An 11,072-nucleotide genomic window follows, 5' to 3' on the forward strand; every position below is an offset into this window, starting at 1 on the left:
GGACAGACAAGGAAAGATCAGCAAAAAAATCCCAGTTAGCAGGAAATCCGTCAGCGTGTAGGAATCTGTGTGTGCTTAAACTCTAATCGTTCACACACCGACCTTTCTGGGTCTTCAGTCTCCAAAGCTGGCTTGGAATAATATCTAAAACTATCCAGGAACACCCTCAAAACAGACCGCCATGATAAACATCTAGGCACTGCAAGTTTCCAAGAAGCTTTCAGTAAAATGGACACAAACTTAGAGGAAAGTCTCTGTCTTCACCTAGATATGTGATGGATAGTGTAATGAAAGCTTGACAGGAATCTAAACATTTTAGGGGGAACGCCACTCCAGGAATAGAAGCAGATTCATGAAAGAAAGATGTTAAATTATGATTTAAGATGGCCACAGAAATCAGGTAAAAGAAAGATTTAAAAATATATACGGTATATCCTTTATAATATATATCATGGATCTGTATATAACAAACTAAAAGCAGAGGACAGATGGACATCCAAGCATGAACGGATGGTCTCATGATGTTTTTTTGTTCACGTTTCAGCCAGAAACAAAAATGCTTTGGTGATATGGACTTTCCTGTTGAGGCATTGTAAGATAAGGAGGGAAATAGTCCTAAAATATCAGTTTATTTCATAGAAAGCAATAGAGACTGATCAATGTTTTTTACCTGCCCCATCACTACCTTCCTCAAGATCTCTGGAGCTCCCTGAAGCTCTTGATAAAGGCAAATCTTGCCTATGCATTAGTGGTGGGGGATTGGCTGAATCTCCCAATAAGTTAAAGTAAAATATAAAAATTATCAATATTACCAACCACTAACCCACTATCCCCTTAAGGATCATATACCTGGGCCTGTTTTCTGGTATCCATGGACATAAGGCCCATCATCCCAAACCCAAAGTCTACATTTATCTCTTCTCTTGCCCTTAAAGTGACATTAAAGTCAATTTTTTTCATAAGACATAATAAAAAATATATATTTTTTTATTTAATTTATTTTTAATGTCCTCCTCTGAGTATCCTTTTGAAAGTATGCCCTAAGCATACTAGCACTTCCCGTTCTGTGTGTTCCCCCCATTGCCTCCTCTTGGATCTATGGAGTCCTGCAGGAGTCCCCTCTAGGTGAAGGCGCCTGTCTGTACTACAAATGAGCATGCAGTGTTCCCTGCACCACACGAACAGCCAGTGTGACAGGGACACAGAGCTGCTGTCAATCATCGCTATGGAGGAGAAAAAGATGCAAAGCTTTTGATCGGTGCCCTCTTGCACTGCCTGTGTATGTGATGCTCAAAACGCTGCATGTATTGTTGGAAGTACAGATTGGGAACACACACAGAGGGACTCCTACATAGCTCCATAGGTCCTGGGGGCACAAGGGTATCATACTGCTTAGGAAGCGTGTCTGCCACTTTCACAAGTGCTTCTTCAAATTTTCTTATCACCACAGTCGAAAATGAACTTTGATTTGACCCCAGCAATGGATGTTCTTAAAGTGGCTGTAAACCCACATATATACCCAGTGAGGCGACTGTCCTCAGGTGCTACACAGAGATGAAACAAATGCTCCTACACAAGTTGTACCTGCCCATCAACAGTATTTTCTTCTCTACATCAATTCAAAGTGCCGAATTTATAAAGCTTGTCAGAGTTTAGAAAAGGGAGGGTGGACAACTGAAATGGCACAATGCAGAGCTCAGTGTGGAGAGCTCTGAGAGCTGATTGGAGGGAAGAGACACACACCCCCTCCACCCAGCACACAGGAACAGAGCTGAGGCTGTAAATCTGCTGGAGCTCCCTCTCAAATCACCATATTTCTCATGGTGTCAGGAAAACGTGTCAGAAGTGATTCACGCTGATAGCAGAGGAAGGAAGCAGCAGACAGAAATTACATTAAGTGCTCTGAATAGAGACAAGCACACACTATAGAGGGAAATGCATTGTTCATATTTCATGTCTGAGGTTTACAAACACTAAAATAAAGCATTTCAAAGAAAATTCTACTCCTGTATGGCCAGCTTAAGTCTTTTTCCAGATGGATAGCTCTTCAATGGTCCAAAGAACTATAAACTGCCCCCAGCACTCCTGTACAGTTAAGAGCCCAGCATGTGGCCAACTTTATGCGTGCACAGTAGCAAAATTAAAGAATCCCCCCTATTGCAGAGACCCCGTGCCATCTGGTAAATTTTTGTGGCGGGAATTTTTGTTACCCACTTTCTTTTCTTATACAAGGCGTGTCAAAGGATTTTCCCACTGACAAACTGTAAAAATCTTTGGAAATCATGAAGATCAAGTCAAAAGAAGTAAACATTATAGTATAGTATTACAGTAATAATATTGCAACATTGGTTTCCATTAATCATTCAAAACTTTAGGTGGAGATTTGATTTGAACACAAATAATGACCTCTGCTTCATAAAACAATAATTAGGCACAGTAAGGTATTCTAACCTTGCTAACTTGCAGCTTGTCATACAGAAACCATGAAATATATGAAAATATTTAGTACAGTTTACACTCATCGAGCCAGACTATACAGTATGTGTGCGGGGACTTTCTCTGGAAATTAATTGTAGGATGACATGTGGGAAGAGCATGCCACCCTTTCTGGTCTGATCCTCTGCACAGGCAAATTGTGCTCCTCAAACAAGGACCATTTCAATGAACAAAAAGCAAGTTTCCCTAAATAGAAAATAAAGGCAACTCCAATGTATAAACAGAGATTATACTGAATGTATATTAATGTAGAATGCTGGCCAAAACTATTATTTCAGACTTGGACAGATTAGGGAAGGGTTAGAACCTCTATGAAGCCATTACTGTCATCTGTGTCCCCATTGGAAAGCATTACCTTTACTTTTTGGACCAGAGACGTGGGAAGTTAAATGAAATCTCTTCCCCACCTTTGACAGATCCACAAAACAGCTGGGTCCATTGGGATATTTCACCACTATTCCTGCTCTGTTAACAACCTTAACATTTTAGGGTCACCATAAACATTTGGGGTCATTCACATGGGCATACTATATAGCTGGTCCACACAGATGCACAGGTGTTTCTATGCACCCCCTTGCAGGCAGTTCTATTCACTTCAACTGGGATGCAGCCTCTGCATGGACACAGCTGCAGCTCATAATTTGACATCTGTACGGCTCCAAACGCATACTGTCTTCATTCCGGGTTGTGCACTCACATGGCTGTCCAGTTGGGAGCAGCAGCTGTGTCCATGCAGCTGCTGCATCCCAATAGACATGAATGGGACTGTCAGCATAGGGATACACAGAACATCTGTGAATCCACATGCAGGTAAACATGGTCCTCATAGTAAGCTATAGTACACCCATGTGAACAAGGCCTTACAATCTGACCATACAATCTTAACATCAGATTTACCAAAACTTAGTAATATGAGCATCTACCTAAACTAACCAATCAATTTGCATCTGATTAGGCAGACCCTTGTACTATGTTTTGGTAGATCTAAATGAGATTGTAATGTGTGGTGAGCCTTGGGATTTACCCTTAGAAAATAATGTGGGTAAATCATTCCAGCAGAGACAGACTTAAAAGCCTTGCCGAGGTTCCAACTCTAACCAAGTGAATCAAAAATTAAAAGAATTTTTGGTGGAGTTTTTCTTCAGCCAGAGCTTTCTGCTACAACTAAAACAGCATGTGATTGGCACTGGTTAACTAAAATAGGGAAACCAAGAGACAGAAAGGAGATAAGGATGTTGATGGCTCCCAGTGTTTGTCTTAATATAAAAAAGCCAATATCGAACTACTTGTATTAATACATTTTCCATAGCTGATAGAGAAATTAAATACTAAGATTTAGATACGGTGCGTGCCTGAAAAGATCCTCACCACCCTATGAAACATGCAGCTACACAGTGGGAGGAGTCATCTAGACAGCCACTGAAACATCAGTTTTGGGTGGAATTACCCTTTAAATGCAGCAAACAGGAATTATGCCATAAAGCCATATAGCTGAGAAACCAGGTGCCCAGGTAAAATAATGATGACTAGACATTTTATAAGGGTCCAATCACACTATACATTGAAATACACTAAATGGAAGTGCACTGCTTCAGGTATTGCCAAACACTGCAGTAACGCAAGGCACAATACACATTTTACTGCAGAACAATAGTGCGTAAAAGCCCCTCGGGATCTGCTCATCTTCCAAAGACAATGTACAGGCAACCGATGTCACTCTCTTAAGTGGTCCTTCATGAAGGAGGTTACACAAGCAACTACAGAGCCCATCTTTGAAGGATACCATCATCACGGCCTTTGTGAGGGGTAGAACATACTGCTGGAATGGAATCTCATTGCTGGACCCCCCAAAGATAAAAGAAGCCACCATATGACTCCACTTGCCCCAACACTGCTGTTTTATAAGAGGAGTCTTCAAATAAAAATCTGCAACTTACAAAGATAAAGACGAAGAAATGACAGCAACGTGTCCTACACACACCATTCATCGGCACAATCTGCACTTGCATTGTGCTCTCCCTGATAATAATTATAAGTCAAAGTGATTACTTGTGTGTTTCCATAGGAACTCCTTCTCGGGAACGTACAGTCCTTGTGATATCAATGTGTGGATAGCCACCCAACAGATCTGTTGTAGAAGCAAAGGGTGAGAAAATATCCCACAGAAGCTCCAGGCCGAAGGGGTCAAATATTCTCTTTAATCCAAAGATTCTTTCCCATTTGATAGGCTTTAATCCTGTGACCCGCTAACCTCACATTCCTTGGTATCTCTGTCACAAATGGACCATTCAGGAGGATGAAACTGCAGCTCTGTTAGATAACTGCCACTGCAGTATAACAAGCCAGCCTCTGTGCCCTGAGCCTGGAGAACTTTGGAAGCACGTAATATAGAGAACCCAGGACTCTTCAGTACACAGACATGCTGGATATTATCGGCAAAGGATTACAAGGCATGGGTCCAGTTTTCATTTAGAACATTTAAAGTGACACAAAAAAACCCAAAAAACTCTGGTTTACAAAAAAATCTACTGTTCTATGCATACTTAAAGCAAAAAAACAGGCAATTTTTTTTCCATATAGTGGTTCTGTTTGCACACTGCACAGGTCAACTGCTTATTTTGTAAAGGGGTGAGCAGAAAAGATATACTCACCCAATCCTTCAGTCCTCTGGAAAACAATGCTCCCCCACAGTTTGGTGGTGGTCTGTTCCAGGTCATTAGAGGCTGCTCTGGACGTGATGACGTCAGGAACAGTTCACTATTCAAGACCACTGGAAAAATGGTCAGAGGTGCAGGACAAGTGTTGTGCTGGGAAAATCAGAGGATTAGGTAAGTATCTCTCCTTTCTATCTAGAAAAAAAACGAGGAGTTAAACCGTGCAGTGCGGACACAGCCCTGCTGCATGGGAAAAAAAAAAGCTTTAACTCAGCAAAGTATCTTCTATTGCTCCCAGCCTCCTCCAAATTTCTTTTGTTTTGCTGCTGTAATCTGATTGCCTGAGAGAAGGTGGTCATGTTTGTCCTTCAAGGTCCCACTGAATATAGGAACATAGCCACCCTCTCCTACTCGCTCCTGAGATAGACTAGGGACCATGAACTATGGGATTTGTAGTGTGCATAGAGCAGTGCACATGACCGCTACCAACGTGCACTGCTTGTACCATACAGATGGGAGTGAGAGGGAAAAGGAGAGGTCCTGGAGCTCATACAGGAATTACAAGAGACAGAAAAATACAGTAAAAAAGGAAAGTAATAAGTGAACTCCAGAAAAAATAAATAAAAGCGTAAAGTAATTTGTAAGCATGACATTACAGCTAGGGTGGGCAAACTTTGAAGCTTAGACTCCTTTCACATGGGTGGTCTGATCAGGTCTGTGTCAGTTTTTCTGGTCAGAAGCTCCACATTGGTCTATGCGTCCCATTATAGCCAACTGTATTCGGCGGCCCACTGATCTAATAAGGGTTTAGAACACTCTGGTTTTTAAATGCAGTAAAAAATGAACAGACACAGATATCACAAAAGTGATTTCTGTTCGGCTCCAATTCAGTGGAGAATCTGTTCACGAATTCCCTGCTGATCAGACTGCATACAACAAACGTAGACAAGGCCTTAGGGCTCTTGCACATGGGTGTACGATTATACGTAGGAAAATGACAGCAGAAGCTTGGTCATACAATGTGCACATGTATCTTGTGTGAACATTACATGCATACAGCACAATTGGCCCCATTTGTTAGGACTCAGTTAACCATTCAAGGCATTTGCACTAAACACCGTACACGTGTAAACGTTAACACAAACATTTGCCTGCATACAACAATAAATACGGTCTATCGGCAGCACCATGGATGCAGATTCTTCTACTTTTTATGCAGCTCCAGATTGCAGAGATGTATGCAGTAGACATGGGCCAAATACATAACATACAGTTGCAGTCACAATTTGGATCAAAACGCAGTGTATTTTGAATTTGTGCGCATGAGCCCCTAACAGAAAAAAGTTCAATGTCGCTGCAGTTCTCCGAGAGTCATCCCTATCTGATATTTGTATTTTGCATAACGAGGACTCTGAAGGAAAAGATCTGAGACATGAAGATGAATCATTAACAGCAGTCTATGGCCAAGTGAGTTGTGCTGTATGCCATAATGGGTGATGGTGATCAGGGACTGCAGTCAGGGTATCCGTGTGCTGGTCCCTAGACGCTGGTATGGGAGGGGGGAAGAGAGCGTTCTGTGGAGGGAGAATGTGGTCCTGCGGTTTCCTGGAGACAGGAATCTCATGCTCCCACCCCAGGTCTCCAGCCACGTAGGAAGCCTCCCTGCCAAACTGCGCTCCTCCCTTCCTCCTCTTCCCTGGAAAGTGAGTGTGGCCAGGCTGAGTGACAGGGGGAGGAGGGGAGAGGTGGGACACCGTTAGGAGCAGGTGGCAGATTTCACAGGGAGACAGGTGTTCTACTCTACAGCCAATGCAATCAACGACATCACACCGATAATATCAGGGCACAGCGGGGCAACACACATGTCCAGACCTTACAAATATGTCATCAACCAGAAGACAAAATCATCAGCACCTGAGGATAAAAAAAAAAAACAACTAAAGCTAACGTGTCAATAGTCAATCCACCCTCAACTGTCAAATAAAAAAACAAAAGGATGCGATTGGTTGTGCCAGGCACACATCTTTACTTTTGTTTTAGGACTTACTTACATCAGATGCAGTCAGATGCCTTTTCAAATACAGTATGAATGCATTCCAATGAGCAGAGAGTACACCAATGCAGTGCTTTTATGTGGATTCAAGTACAGAAGTACAGCATGCTGCATTTCCCTGCACCGCAAACACACCTAAATACATGCAAATGCACCACAAATGCGCAAGAATTTGCGCAAACAAGCTGCAAGTGTCCACAAATGTGTGTAAATGCAACTTTGCAACAGAAAAAAAGAAACTTAAATTAAAAGATTAGAAAACAAAAACACTGCAAATGCACTAAAATCTTGTGCAAATGTACACGCAGAAACGCACAGTGAGCGCAGGGACTGTGGTGAAATGTCAACCCGCATTAGCAAGGGGGGGGGGGGCGCTGCTACCTGATTTGACAGGTACCTGCTCCCACTGCCTAGGAGATCGGACCGCAAGTTCAGACCAGAAGTTCACCCCCCACCACCATCTCCCCCGCAGCCTCTTGTGACACGCCACAGGTCCCAGAAGACTGCGGGACCATTCACGGGGAGCACTGTGGCTTGTGCATGTGCAGTGCGGCTTGTGCATGCGCAGTGGTTAGCTGGCTGCCCACAGTTAAGATGCTAGAGTTTGGACCCAAAGACCATCAAAGAGCTGGGTTGGGTGATGACATCAGGCACTGGATCCTGAGACAGGTAAGTGCCTACTACAGTATTTGCAGCTGCTGACTTTTGTTTCTTTACAGGATGAAGATCCTCTGTAAGTGGAATATACACAATACTGACTGTACAATCTCCTCTAGGTCTACCCTCAGTCATGTAGTACAAGGGCCTGCCTGGTTTTAAAGTGTTACTAAACCCACCACAGTAAAATCAGTCTGTATATGCAGCAAAGCATGCTGGTTATACTCACTGTGGAACCTAAGGGGTTGATCCTGACTTCTCTGATCCTCCCCTTCTTCCAGTGTTCCCCTCTTACCTCTTACCTGATAAGACAGACTGAACCATAGGCATTTGCACATGCTCAGTTTGGTGTGCATTGCTAGAGAGTTTGTTTTTTTTCTTGGGAGAGTGCATGTGATCAGCACAGGGCCAATCAGCACTGTCCAGACAGAGGTCAGGGGTTCAGCATCCTCCTAGAGCAGAATGAAAACTCCTTCTACAAGCTTTAACTAGTGCTCAGCTGGACACTGATAGAAGTCACAAGGCTGCTCTAACTGCTGACAAGAAAAGGTATTTAGTGGTTTTTATTTACTGCAATAATTGCATTTCCATGATGTGTGTACTGCAGGAGAGCAGACAGAGTGAATGCCGGGTCCGGGGAGAGAGCAGACAGAGTGAATGCCGGGTCCGGGGAGAGAGCAAGAGAGCAGACAGAGTGAATGCCGGGTCCGGGGAGAGAGCAGACAGAGTGAATGCCGGGTCCGGGGAGAGAGCAGACAGAGTGAATGCCGGGTCCGGGGAGAGAGCAGACAGAGTGAATGCCGGGTCCGGGGAGAGAGCAGACAGAGTGAATGCCGGGTCCGGGGAGAGAGCAGACAGAGTGAATGCCGGGTCCGGGGAGAGAGCAGACAGAGTGAATGCAGGGTCCGTGGAGACCACATATAGTGAATGCCGGGTCCGGGGAGAAAGCAGACAGAGTGAATGCCGGGTCCAGGGTGTAGTAACACTTTAAGGTATGTGATTGTATAGTTTAACTCTGACCTCCTCTTACATAGTTTCAGTAACGTTTAGGGTCACCATACACATTCCAATCCACCTGCACCATCAACCAAAACCTACCTAAACAATTCAATCAGGCGGGCCCCTGCACTACATTCTGCAGATTGTACAATCAGATTAGTACTTGTATGGCAAGCTTACATGAGATTGTACGATCTGATTGTATGTTTGTCCAGCTATAGCCTGTTCTTGCCAAGTCCTAAATCCTGACAGATTAGTCACCAATCAGAGATCGCTCTTCAGGATCACATTATACAGAAGATGTAACAATGTCTACCTAACCTATCCCAGGAGGAGGGCGGCAGGTGACAGGTCCCCCCAATCACCATCCATGGATACAGCATTCTCCTGTCCGCGATGTGATGACCGGCCAGGTGTCAAAAGACAATCCTGACCAATCAGAAGTCAGCTGTCACCTCCTGCCCCGCTGAGAAGACCCCGGGAGAGGACTCTGACCCCACAGACATGGCACCTGAGCAGAGCAGCATCACTCCTAGCCAACCAACACAAACCCCCCGAACAACTTTCCCAGAGAGAGGGCCCCGGCAGGGACACTGTGGCCCCTGAGAATACTGACCATATGGACTCCTCCGCCTCCCCGCGCAGCGCTCTATAGACTCGTCCTCACACCGCACTCCAACTCACTCTGCCAGACCCAGCGCTCAGGAAAACGCAGGGCTCCGGCTGTCTCCGCCCCCTCCACCCCGATTGGAGAGTCCGCACGCCGCCCGCCGTCCCATTGGTGGGCTGAACTGCCCGTCGTGTTCACACAGGAGTCTATTGTGCTCCCGGGGTTTATTCAGGGCAAGGTCTGGTAACTCTTCCAGTGCTGAAGACAAGGAGAAGAGATGGCAGAACGTAGTGTGTACATAGCAGGGCAGACCTACTCCGACCTGGCATCACTGTTTATATGTAACCAGGGACAAGGACATGGCTCCCAATGGTCCCTCATTGCAGGGATGGTCCCTCTTCTGCCTCTTATTCCACCTCAGATGTAGAACCTCCCCATGACGGGTGTTCTTCACAAAACATTCACCTGCCCAGCCAGGCCACAACGAAAGTGTACGCCTAGGTAGAATTCCCCCGGAGGTAGAGCAATGGGGCTCCATAGCTCAGTGTCTTCCTGGCACTTTGAACAGCATAGGAGTATAAAGAGCCGGCAACTCGTCCCGATAAAAGTCGTTTCTTCATACCGGGTATAGTGTGCAAGGGACAGCAGCTTACACGTTTCCATAGAAAAGCCAGGCCAGCCTTGTCCACATGTAATCTCATGGGGGTAGGCAGGTGGTACTCCCTCCATGTTCTCCTCCTCATTGGGCACCTAGTGTGGGTCACATAGGAGGCCTACCCCGGGGCGGGTTCTTCTGGGCATCCTGAGCAGAGTCCCTGCCTTACACATGGACTACCTTTACCTTCAGATGACTGGACTTGGCTCTCTTCGTGTCCATCACTAGGTCACTTGCTGCGTTTAGGAGACACGCTGAGCCTATGCCTTCTCCACCTGTCTAGTGTATCTCCTCTACCTCACTAGCAGCAGCAGAATGGAACCTCACCATGCACTTAGCACAGGCCCCATGCATGCCGACACTCAAAGTGGTTGTAAACCTCAGATATGAAATATGACCATCGCATATCCCTCTATAGCAGGGGCCTCCAAACATCCGAAACACAGGAACAGTTTACTGTCTTTAAAGTGGTTCTAAAGGCTCAAGGTTTTTCACCTTCATGCATAGAATAAGCATTCCCTGTGCAGCATCCCCTTCAGCCCCCCCCAATACTCACCTAAGCCCCCTCAATCCAGCAATGTGCACTGGAGTCTCGACTATCCCAGGAGACCCTCTGCTCATTGGCTGAGACAGAAGCAGGAGCCATTGGCTCCCACTGGTGTCAATCACAGAGAGCCAATGAGAAGAGAGTGGGCAGGGCTGAGCTCTGTGTGTAAATAGACACATGGAGCAGTGGGTGCCCCCATAGTGAGCTGCTTGCTGTGGGGGCACCCAACAGGAAGGAGGGGCCAGAAGAGCCTGCGGGTGGCCCAAGAGGAGGATTGGTGCTGCTCTATGCAAAAACTACTGCACACAGCAGGTAAATATAGACATGTTTATTTTTTTTTTTTTAAATAATCCTTTAGAATCACTTTAAGACTTAACCCCCCTGGCGGTATTCCCGAGTGT

General features: G+C 45.3%; 1 protein-coding gene across 1 annotated transcript in view; it reads right to left on the minus strand.

Moving 5' to 3' along the window:
* AMOT (angiomotin) overlaps positions 1-9,537 on the minus strand; it is a 113,099-nt gene extending 103,562 nt beyond the window's left edge. Inside the window, exon 1 of the mRNA XM_089652495.1 lies at positions 9,476-9,537. The gene's annotated coding sequence lies outside the window, so the exon portion shown is untranslated. The remainder of the gene's footprint in view (positions 1-9,475) is intronic.
* Between the last annotated feature and the right edge of the window lie 1,535 nt (positions 9,538-11,072).

The sequence above is a fragment of the Staurois parvus genome, unplaced genomic scaffold, assembly GCF_062004578.1.
Source record: "Staurois parvus isolate SC_StPar_1 unplaced genomic scaffold, SC_StPar_1.0 ptg000684l, whole genome shotgun sequence".
Taxonomy (NCBI): Eukaryota; Metazoa; Chordata; class Amphibia; order Anura; family Ranidae; genus Staurois; species Staurois parvus.